Source organism: Myotis myotis, unplaced genomic scaffold, assembly GCF_014108235.1.
Source record: "Myotis myotis isolate mMyoMyo1 unplaced genomic scaffold, mMyoMyo1.p scaffold_m19_p_1, whole genome shotgun sequence".
NCBI classification, from domain to species: Eukaryota; Metazoa; Chordata; class Mammalia; order Chiroptera; family Vespertilionidae; genus Myotis; species Myotis myotis.
This window is the reverse complement of record NW_023416313.1, coordinates 210,457,678-210,470,499: the sequence shown is the minus strand read 5'-3', so window position 1 is coordinate 210,470,499 and position 12,822 is coordinate 210,457,678.

Genomic DNA, 12,822 nt, shown 5'->3' with positions numbered 1-12,822 from the left:
AACCTGGCTATCTAATCTCCTGGCCATGATAAACTTGATTAGACATCTGGATGTCATAATTCCACACGGACACACCATATATGCAGCAGACTATCTACAGACAGCTCAGTAGTTGCCTATGGACACGCTTAGATATTGCCAGCCAATAAGCAACACGCAGAGACTTTGCTTTCCTGAAATGAGGCAGGCACAGTTCAAAGTTTTTCTTACCCTCAACCTCACTCTCCAGTGTCATAACTCTCTTCTGCACTGGGCAGAGTGGTAAAATATTCCATTCATCACTCAATGGTGAGCCTCACATTTTTTCCATAACAGTAACATATCAGTATTTTTTTATAAATCCAAAAATGGGTGATGGAATTAATAGCAGTGTCAAGGGGAGAAAGAGTTGACAGGAAAGATTTTAAGATAAAATATGGAAGCAGTTTTGAAGGGCATTTATGTTCTACCCTTTATCCTGTTATAAATGTAGAACAAAGAAGAGGCTTTATGAAACACAGAACTAAGCTAAGCACCAGAAATAGAATATAGCATTGAGCTAAAATGTTAGACCGATGTGACAATTATATGAATAAATATAAAAATGTGATTTATTGCTCTGTAGAAATCCTTGTGTGAGAAATTAAATCAGACTTGAGAGCAATGCTTTAAATTAATATCATGATATGATTTTTGAGGATTTATTATAATCATTTTTAAAATACAAACTACATGGGAATTTATACTGCTAAAGAACACCTTAAAAATAATAAATATATATCCTATATAATAATAGAGAAACATGGTAATTAACCATAACTTCACTACACTTCCCATTGGCTATTCAGCGAGACATGCAAATTAACTGCCAACCAACATGGCGGCAGGCAGCCAGGCAGCTGAAGTGAACAGGAGTCTTGCTTGCTCGAGTGATGGAGGAAGCCAAGGTTCCCCGCCTGCCGCTGCCAGTCTCTGAGCTGCAGTCTAAGAAACAATGTTGCAATTATAGAAGCTAAACAATCCCCAGAAACCTGCTTTCAGCCAGCTGGCCTCGGAGCTGGAGCTGAAACAGTGTTTCAATTATAGAATCCAAACAAACCCAGAGACCTGCTTTCAGCAGCTGAGGTCTCAGAGCTGGAGCCAAGCCTCAGAGCTAAAGCCAACTCTCAGCTCCAGTGACAGCCATAGAAGGTAAATAAATCCCAGAATTAAAAAAAAAGAAAAAAAGGAGAGGTTGGGAGCTTCAGTCACCCACCAGCCTGAAAACGGCCCTCAACCCCTCACCCACAATGGCCAGGCACCCCAGTGGGGACCCCCACCCTGAAGGGGGTTTGACCAGATGCAAACAGCCATCATCCCCTAATCCAGGCTGGCCAGGCACTCAAGCGGGACCCCCACCCTGATCCGGGACACCCTTCAGGGCAAACCAGCTGGCCCCCACCCGTGCACCAGGCCTCTATCCTATATAGTAACAGGGTAATATGCAAACTGACCCTAAAAGCAGAATGACTGGGAATGACTGGTCACTATGACACACCCTGACTACCAGGGGGCAGATGCTCAATGCAGGAGCTGCTCTCTGGTGGTCAGGGCGCTCTCACATGGGAGGAGCTCTGCTCAGCCACAAGCCAGGCTGATGGCTGCCAGTACAGCAGTGGTGGTGGGAGCCTCTCCTGCCTCCTCAGCAGTGCTAAGGATGTCCGACTGCAGTTTAGGCCTGCTCCCCGCTGGCAAGTGGACATCCCCCGAGGGATGCCGGGCTGCCAGAGGGATGTCTGATTGCCATCTTAGGCCCAATCTCCCGGAGAGCGGGCCTAAGCCAGCAGGTGGTCATCCCCTGAGGGGTCCCAGACTGCGAGAGGGCAAAGGCCGGGCTGAGGGACCCCCTCTCCCCCCAAGTGCATAAATTTTTGTGCACCGCGCCTCTAGTATATATATAAAAGACTAATATGCTAAGTGTTTGACCATCCTACCAGTCGCTATGATATACACTGAGCACAGCAGACTCTCAATGCAGGAGCTACTGTGACATGCATAGAGAAACTGCACCACGGACCTGGAGCCCACAAAGCAGCACTCAGCTCCCCTAAGTGAGACACAGGCCCCACCACCACCCCAGAAGCAACACCCCACCAAATTACAGCTGACACTGCCGAGACCCCATGGCACATACTGTGGCCCACAGCCCAGCCTGGAAATGGTGACTGTGGGCACTGGGTAATGACATCACATAGCAATGCCCAGCTTCCTCTCCCTAGTGACTAGCCTCCTTGCAGTTTCTTCAGCCCAAGAACACTGCTTGCTTTATAGCCAGGTGCAAGCATTTTACACTTAAACAAATGTCTGTGAAGCATTTTCCCCTGCCTCATCACATTTGATCCTCACAGAAGTCCTGGAGTAGGTAGATAGGAGACTCAGTGGAATCCTATTTTCTTTTCATTAGCTGGAAAACGGAGGTTTAGAAAGTTTAAAAACTTGACCCAACTGAAAAGAAGAAATGGTGAACCTTGAAAATGACTTCAGGTTTTCTCACTGTGCAGAATATAGTCAAACATTGCTGTAGTTAAATATTTTACCCTTTGTTCTCCCTGCGTGATCTACAATAATAATCTGCCTCATGTTGATATTTACTGCTGTGTTGCTGACAACTACCTGAAAGAGAAGTTGGGGTGCTTTGCTGGACTGGAAAAGTTTAGTTAAGTCAGAAAGCAGGTCTAATTAAGCAAGTTTATCTATGTATGGAAAGCTCTCGCTGGCGCCAATTGCACACGTGTGTGTTGGTCTGTCATTGTCGAATGTGAATTTGGTTGACACTTCTATTAGAGAGAAAGGAAGAATAACAATATTAAAATATTTCTTTGAATTAATTTCCTTTCAATGTGCACGAATTCATGCACCAGGCCACTAGTGTTCCATATTTGATATATAAAGGGAGGCACCATGAATAAGGGCTGATATTGTGGATCATCAAAGTCACAATTTTCTTTTCTGATATGAACTTTTTATATTGCCAAAATGCATAAGATTCAGGGAAAATTTAAGCTGTATCTACAACACATGGCCAAAAGGCAAGGGAAAGAGGGATTTAATATATGCACATTCAAACATGTAATGAATTTGATACAGTCAGATGAACTAAGTTAATTTCATATTCAGATATTTGAAATTGTAATGAAGTTTTCATGACTATTTTAAAAAACAAGTATAGATTAACAATTCAATTTGGAAATTCTGATCTTATAAATCTTTTAAAAGAGGGGGGATCTAATGTTGAGGTATATGAAAGAGTATTTAGGCAATTATCAATCAATTAATCAGTCTTCAGGGAGTAGGTAATTGTTCCTGTTATATTTGAAAACTATTTAATCCGAAGAAATTAAGTGTGCCTCCACAGACCATGCCAGTCTAAAGCACTGTCCTTTTCTTTATAACTTGAATATCAGTGGTATGTTAAGCATCCTTATCTCTTAGTGACACTAACTGGATAATGATATAAGCATTTAGGTTTCCAACCTACCTAGGCAGTGTAAAAATCTTTAATCATTTCACACCACTTCTCTGTAGAAAAACAATGAACAAACGCAAAATGAAACCAAACAAGCAATTCAACTCTAAGCACTTTTGTGGTTGGTTGTCAGATTCTGGCACGGACAGAGAAAACTTTTACATTATATATATATATTTTTTTCATGTCACTCTTCTCTCTGAAATGTAAGCTTGCCTCAGGTGCAGTTGCTGCCTTAGTCAGCCCTATATCTCTCAGTGATGGCGAATCTATGACACGCGTGTTAGAGGTGACACGCGTGTCAGAGGTGACACGCGAACTCATTTTTTTGGTTGATTTTTCTTGTTAAATGGCATTTAAATATATAAAATAAATATCAGAAATATAAATCTTTGTTTTACTATGGTTGCAAATATCAAAAAATTTTTATATGTGACACGGCACCAGAGTTAAGTTAGGCTTTTTCAAAATGCTGACACGCCAAGCTCAAAAGGTTCGCCATCACTGCTCTATGTCCTGGCATATAGCAGGAGCTCAAAAAGTGTGGAGGGTGGGTGGGTAGAGATCAACCAATGAACTTGCATGTATTTAAGCATAATCAATGAACACAGACAATAGAGAGGTGAAGGCCTGGGCTGGGGAGAAAGGGTAGGCTGGGAGAGGTCAATGGGGGACAAGGAGGATATACGTAATACTTTTAACAATAAAGATTTAAAAAATTAAATAAAAAAAATAAAAGAAGAAAAAAAGTGTTGGCTGAATGAAAGAATGGCATGTAATATTGTTGTTTTAACTTATATACAAAAGACCCTTCTCAGTTCACCTAAGAGATCACAATAATGAAAGAATAGTGAAGCAATATGCCTCATTACTGGCCCTTCAGAATTTCCCTACAAAACCATCATTTCTGGGGAAAATAATACAATGATGATAGAAGAGAAACAGGCAATCTGAACTACAGACCAAAAGGAAGGTCAAGGTCTTTAATAAATTACTTCTCACGTGAAAGATGGTCAGAGGTAGAATTGAGTGTGTTTCCTACAGCCTGGCAGCGGATGTTTAAGCCAACACAGGGTTATATATTTTATATACTGAGAGGCAGGCTTGGCCTCTGGGAACCATCAATGACTGAATTAAATTTAATCACCTATGTTCATTTATTATGGGTCCCCAAAAGGCTTTTCTCCATGGTTCTGGGCAGCCGTGTCGGTTTCCTTCAGCTTTTTCCTAACTTTTTAACCTTGTGGCAATTTTTCTTCTCTACAATTTTATTCATTTCTGCTTAAATGTAACTTTTTCTTCATAAGAAAATAACCCCAAGCATTTTGAACACTGAAAAACACAGGTACTAGGAAGACAGATATCCTATATCTCACTTTTTAAACTGAATACATATTTTTTAAAAATATCTGGTATCACCATCAAATCTCTAGGCTCAAATGAACATTATTTATTGTTAAAAATGCAATTTGCTAAAAGAATGCGGAGAAGAGCCTAGAGAATTTGGAATGTTTAGATATATTCAGACAGTGGCTGAACTATGGCCACTTAACTGCAGGTCACCATTTTTCATTAACCTCTCAATACCCAGCACATTCCCCATGGCCCTGACCTTTCACCATATACAAGAAAGTCACTGTTTATTGCTCTCTCACAGACTTCACTGAATGAACTAAATTATTTTCAAATTATTTAAATAATTGTCCTTTATTTGATTTCAGCTTAGCCTAGTTTGAATTTTTATTTATTTTTATTTATTTATTTTAGTTTTTAATCCATCCTAAGCAATTCTCTTGCCTCACACAGAGGTAAATTATTTTTTATCTGTGTTTCAATATGAGTATTGATCATAATAATTTACTCATTCGTTCAATCAATAAAAGCTTTAACTAGGTCCTATTGCAGTGCCTGATACAGAGTAAGGCATAGTTCCTGTGCCCCAAAAGCATAAATTAGGCAATGGCACAAAACTGGAAAGTTCGGAAGTTTATGTTTCCAAGCTGATTAAATCTAGAATCAAATTGTTTCCTCATACCTCTGTCTACTTAATTTTATTCATTTAGCATCTCGACTAGAGTGACTCCATTTTGATCTTCACTCTGCTCCTCAATGTGCAAACCTAACTTGTATATTTATGTAAGTCATGTGGGTTTATAAACCTCATCTTAGACTACAAACAAGGCAAAACACTTCAGAAATCACTTGGAATATCAGTAAATCAAGATTTCCTATTTTGGAACTGACAGAATAATTTAAGTTCTAGAAGTCTTTCTAAGCATATACCCTAAAACACATTTTTAATAAAAGAAAATGTCCCAAAACTTGTATATTCTATGATCTTATCTATTATATTATCTATTATATAGTTCTATACTATATTTTATAGTTCTATACTCAATAAACATTTAACATATACAGGAAACCTGGAAAGTAACTATATCAAAATATAATTGGTTATTGCTTTTGGGAGGTGAGGTTATGGGTACTTATTTAGTCCTAGTTTTCCAATAGTTATGTAAATAAAAAATCATAGAAGAAAGAAAAGGAAGGAGGAAGGGAAAGGAGAGAAGAGAAGAGAAGAGAAGAGAAGAGAAGAGAAGAGAAGAGAAGAGAAGAGAAGAGAAGAGAAGAGAAAAGGAAACAACCAATTAAATAAAGTTTTTTTTTTAAAGCAGAAAGCAGTGAAAAGGGTGAATTATTTCATAATTTGCCTAAGAAGAAAAATAGGAGATTTGAGCTAGAGAAATGAACTACAAGAAAAAGCTATTTCCTTTCTGATTGGTGTTTCTGTTTTCTTGGGATATATTCCCTAGAAGTGGGATTACTGGGTCAAATTGAAGTTCCATTTTTAATTTTTTGAGGAAATGCCATGCTGTTTTACACAGTGGCTGCATCAGTCTGCATTCCCACCAGCAGTGCATGAAGGTTCCTTTTTCTCTACATCCTCACCAGCACTCTTCATTTGTTGATTCTGACAGGTGTGAGACAGTCCCTCATTGTTGTTTTGATTTGCATCTGTCCGATGATTAGTGACTTGGAGCATGTTTTCATATGTCTCATGGCCTTCTGTATGTCCTCTTTCAAAAAGTGTCTATTTAGGTCCTTTGCCCATTTTTGATTGGATTGTTTATCTTCTTTTTATGAAGTTGTATGAGTTCCCTATAAATTTTAGAGATTAAACCCTTATCAGACACTAGAGGCCCATTGCATGAAATTCATGCATAGGTAGGATTCCTAGGCCTGGCTGACAAACAGGGTACATCCGGGTCTTCTGGCTGCCAGCCAGGGCCTCCCTTCCCTGGTTGCCGACTGCCGGCCCTGGCCTTCCTTCATCCCTGGTGTTCAGCACATGTCATACCAGTAGCAAGCGATCAAACTCCCGGTCTCCCGGTAGAACTCCTGAGAGGACACTTTGCATATTAGCCTTTTATATATATAAACAACATTTGCAAATATGTTCTCCCATGCAGTGGGCTGTCTTGTGGTTTTGTTGATGGTTTCTTTCACTGTGCAGAAGCTTTTAATTTTGATGTAGTCTCAATTGTATATTTTCTCCTGAATTTCAATTGCCCTAGAAGCTGTATCAGTAAAGATATTGCTACCACAAATGTCTGCTATTTTACTGCCTGTGGCTTCTTCTAGGATTTTTATGGTTTCCCAATATATGCACCCCTATGTTCATAGCAGCACAATTTACAATAGCTAAGATTTGGAAACAGCCTAAGTGCCCATCAGCAGATGAGTGGATTAGAAAACTGGTCCATCTACACAATGGAATACTACACTGCTATAAAAAAAGAAGGAATTCTTACCATTTGCAATAGCATGGATGGACCTGGAGAGCACTATGCTAAGTGAAATAAGCCAGTCAGAGAAAGATAAATATCACATGGTCTCACTCATTTGTGGAATATAATGAACAACATAAACTGATGAACAAAAATAGAACCAGTCATAGAAGCATTGAACAGACTGTCCAACCTATGAGGGAAGGCATGGGTTAGAGGGTAAGAGATCAACCAAAGGACTTGTATGCATGTATATGAGCATTACCAATGGACCCAAACAAGGGGGAGGGGGGAGTTTGGGCATGTGCCAGGGGGTGGGGGCGGCCAGGGAGTGATCAATGGGGGAAAAAGGAGACTTATGTAATACTTTAAACAATAAAAAAATTAAATTAAAAAAAGGAAAAATCGACACTGTTGAATGTAGAAACTTACACTTTTGTGAATATTTTGACCATTTTATAAGACCTTGAACTGTGAGAGTGAATTTTTGGTCTTTTATTGTTGTGTGCTGAAGTTTTTAGTATTGAAATGACAGTACATATATAATCTAAATATAGTTAGATATACAATCTAGATATATTTTAAAATATATTTTTATTGATTTTAGAGAGGAAGAGAGAGAGAGAGAGAGAGAGAGAGAGAGAGAGAGAGAGAGAGAGAGAGAGAAACATCAATGATGGGAGAAAATCATTGGTTGGCTGCTTCCTGCACACCCCACACTGGGGATTGAGCCAGCAACCCAGGCATTTGCCCTGACCAGGAATTGAACTGTGACCTCCTAGTTCAGAGGTTGACACTCAACCACTGAGCCACGCTGTCTGTTTTGAAGTTTATCTTTTTGTCACTGTTGCCAATTAATTGCTTCCATTTCTGTGAAAAGGTGATTTAATGATACAAAAATAAATTTTATTCAGTACACCACCCCTAAGACCCACACACTTGCATGTGTGTAACCATATACTACTGACTACATATTTTTTAAATGTGACCTGGCATTTCTCACTTAGCTGTTTGTGATGCTGCAAAACATAAATGTGCTAATGTATGTAAACTGAAAACAAGGAAATTTAATCATTTATCACAGGAAAGATAGACTTGTGGTCAGCAGCTTTGCTTACTAATTCTCAATATTAAATCCTAGTAGAGAGAACTAGGATTCACATGATATTACTGAATTCAATAAAGATAAGAAAGGGTCTATTCACCAACCATTCCAACTAAATTACTTGGTTTATTAAGAGATTAATCAACTTCTAATGCCAAATTCAATAAACTCACCCACTGCAGTCACATCCCATTATTATATGAGGGGAGAAATAAATGATGCCCCAAATTTCAACTATTTTCCTCGGAAGCTTCAAGCTAGAAATTAAGGGTAAGTTATTGGAATGCTTAGAAACCAAATTGATATTTGGAAAATAGAACTCACATAATGATTTTTCCATCCAATTTATTTATTCTGAATCCAATAGCCATTAATACACTTTAAACTCCAGGGAACTTCAGGAACCAATGTGGAGTCACTTAAGTATCTCATTTATAGGGACTGGATGACTTTAGAAAGAACTATGATTACAGAAAAAAAAAGTGGCTTTCCTCCTTCATTGCCTACTGCAGAATGGATTTATTTTGGAGATCTTTCTATTTTCTCTAGCACAGAAATGCCCCAAACAACACAAAGCTCAGGGAATTATATGAAATATTCCATTTCAATGTCATTGACTTTCTCCCAGAAAGAAAACCATCATCCAAATTGTCAGTAGCTAAACCTTCTGATAATGAGATGCCCTCATAAGAGGAGATGGTTGGGCCTATGCTAGTGGTTAACAACTCTAATGTTTGTATAGCTCTAGGCCAGTGGTTCTCAACCTTCCTAATGCCACGACCCTTTAATACAGTTCCTCATGTTGTGGTGACTCCCAACCATAAAATTATTTTCATTGCTACTTCATAACTGTAATTTTGCTACTGTTATGAATCGTAATGTAAATATCTGACATGCAGGATATATTTTCATTGTTACAAATTGAACATAATTAAAGCATAGTGATTAATCACCAAAACAATATGTAATTATATATTCAATATGTGTTTTCCGATGTTCTTAGCGACCCCTGTGAAAGGGTCATTTGACTCCCAAAGGGGTCGCGACCCACAGGTTGAGAACCGCTACTCTAAGCTAATTCATGGTTGAAAGTAAAAGTGGAGTATAGTGGTTTTACCTGAAAGTTTGTATTATGATCACCACAGCTTGCTAAAAACAAAAATCTGTGAGCTAGTCTATTTCAAACAAATAACAATGAAAAAATCAAGGAACCAGAAATCAGGAGACTTGGGTTCTGGTTTTCTCTCTATCCTATGCCCAGTTACCCCAAAACACAAGGGATAACCATTAGATTATATCTCTACTTGTCCTTTCAATACTAAAAATCCCTCTTAAATGAATAAAGGGTGCTAATTGGAATCCAAGTACATTCCATTTTACAAAATGCAACGGATTCTCCAAGTATCCAGATGCTAGAAAGTTAATTATGTTACTACAGATGAGTTTTTGTTTTTCTTTACTTTTAAATGTGAAGACTAATATAGCCAGAAAGGTTGACCAAAGTAGTCTCATAGGATAAACATTTGAATTGATTGCCATGATATCTCAAATGCTCCAAGTGTATATATTATTGAGTTATTCTGAACAATTGGTTGGTCCTAGTCCAAAAGTTGCTTATATTTGTAGAGAAGTAAAAATATATACTGTTTTGCTGATTTAAAAAGTATGTATATTTTACAGACATATATTTATAATATATTTGTTTCATTTCCATTATGTTTTACATAACACAAAATAATTTCCCAATTGCTTCTCCCAACAAATGGAAATGGAAATTTATAAAAATTAGAGAAGAACCAAGAAAATAAGACAATTTTTAAAATTAAAAATGAACCTGTAAAATATATATTAGACAAAATCAGCTGAGTGCCTACAATAACAACCTAAGAAAAAAATGATGATGATGATGATAAAAACAATATCCAACGTATGTGAGTGCTATGTACTATGAACTATGATACGCATTTTCATTGCATTATTTGATTAAACTTTTCAAAGAATGTAATAACATTTATATTATTTTATATAACTTTACAGATCAGAAAACTTGACAATAATCAATATGAAAGTAAATGACAGAATGAACCACGATGAATATATATGTTTTTTCTCAAAATGGTATTTATAAGATGTAGCTAGAAGAGTGTTTTTGGTTATTTGGTCCTGTTCATAAAACAATTACAAAGATAAGAAAAATATTCTTCCCTTGAGTAATAACCTATCCTCCCTGTTAGATATAATTTTTTTAAATATAATTTATTGATTTTTCACAAAGAGGAAGGGAAAGGCATAGAGAGTTAGAAACATTGATGAGAGAAACATCGATCAGCTGCCTCCTGCACACCTCCTACTGGGGATGTGCCTGCAACCAAGGTACATGCCCTTGACCGGAATCGAACCTGGGACCCTTGAGTCTGCAGGCTGATGCTCTATTCACTGAGCCAAACTGGTAAGGGCTAGATATAACTTTTATGTGTCTAGTTTTGGGTATTTTTTCATTTAATTTTATTAAAGTACAACACAAATGTACACAGGTAACTCTTGCACAGCTTGATTAATTTTTACAGAATATGCACCTGCAAACCCAGACAACTTTCACCCAATTCAGATGAAAAACATTGCCTGCAGCCCCGCCTCATGCCCTCTCATAGCCATTACCCACCCACAGGAAAGAAACCACTATTGTGACTTTTGTGTAGATTGATTTGCTTGCTTTAGAGCAATACATAGAATCGACATCAGCAGTGTGAACTACTTTGTGTATGACTCCTTTCACTCATAATCATATGAGTGTAAGTCATCTCTGTCTTGGCAAGTAACAATAGTTTGCTGTTTTCCTTAGTGTACAGTAGATAAAAGGCTAATATGCTAAGTGTCTGACCATCCAGGTAATGACATCGCATAGCAACGCCTTGCTTCCTCTCCCTAGCGACTAGCCTCCTTGCAGTTTCTTCAGCCCAGAAACATGATTTGCTTTATAGCCAGGTGGAAACATTTCACACTGTTATCAAATGTCTGTGAAGTGTTTTCCCATGCCTCATCTCATTTGATCATCACAGATGTCCTGGAATAGGTAGATAGGAAACTCGATGGAATCCTATTTTCTTTTCATTAGCCTGAAAACGGAGATTTAGAAAGCTTAGAAACTTGACCTGACTGAAAAGAAGTAAGAAATGCTGGACCTTGAAAATAATTTCAAGTTTTCTCACTGCTCAGAATATAGTCAAACATTGCTGTAGTTAAATATTTTACCTTTTGTTCTCCTTGCATGATCTACAATAATAATCTGCCTCATGTTGATATTTACTGCTGTGTTGCTGACAACTACCTGAAAGAGAAGTTGGGGTGCTTCACTGGGCTGAAAAAAGTTTAGCTAAGTCAGAAAGCAGGTCTAATTAAATAAGTTTATTCTATATCTATAAAAGGCTAAGTTGACTTGTGCATGTGCAATACCTATAAAGCTCTCTTGCTGGCACCAATTGCATGCGTGTGTTTTTATCTGTCATTATTGATCATGAATTTGGTTGACACTTCTATTATAGAGAAAGGGAGAATAGAGATATTAAAATATTTCTTCTAATTAATTTCCTTTCAATGTGCACAAATTCATGCACCAGGCCACTAGCTCCTTATAAGATTCTACCCCTGTTTATCGATGCAATCTATTGATGATGAATATTAAAAGCTTTTAACCATACTTGGGGTTTATTGTGATTGAAGCCACCATATGTATTTTTATTCATTTCTTTTGATGTACAAACGTGGATATTACCAATTCACACACACACACAGTAATCTAGCATCTCTATGTGTGTGTCTGTGCAGAATATTAGGGTATATGTGTTATTTTAATAGATATTGGAAACAAGTTTTGTGAGGTGTTTGTAACAATATTTCTATTAGTAATATAATTGCATTTGCTAAACATGCTAGTCAGCACTTGTCAGTTTATTTGTTTTCAGTCATTATGGTGAGTATAAGTGGTATCTCATTGATATTTTAATTTGCATCTCCCTAATGAAAAATGATTTTGACACTTTGCATATGCTTATTGATCATTTGATATATTCTTTTGTGAATTATCTATTTTTGTTTTTTTTTCTCTTAACATGTTTGTCTTTTCCTATTGCTTTGCTGAGATTCTTTATATATTCAAGATACAAGTCCTTTGTCAGACATGTGTATTCTTGACCTCTTTTCCTGATTTGCATTTTCTTTCTCTTCATGGTGTCTTTTGGTGAAAGGGAATTCTGAATTCTAATGATAGAGAATGTATGAAACATGTATTGTTTTTAAACAGTATTCTGTTTAAGAAATATTTGCCCATGCCAACTCATGAGGATATTTTCCTATACTACCTTCTGAAAGCTTTAGTTTTTCATTATTAAATAGTGACTGCTTATTATGTACCAAAATACCTACATAAGAGATTATTTCAGCCCATT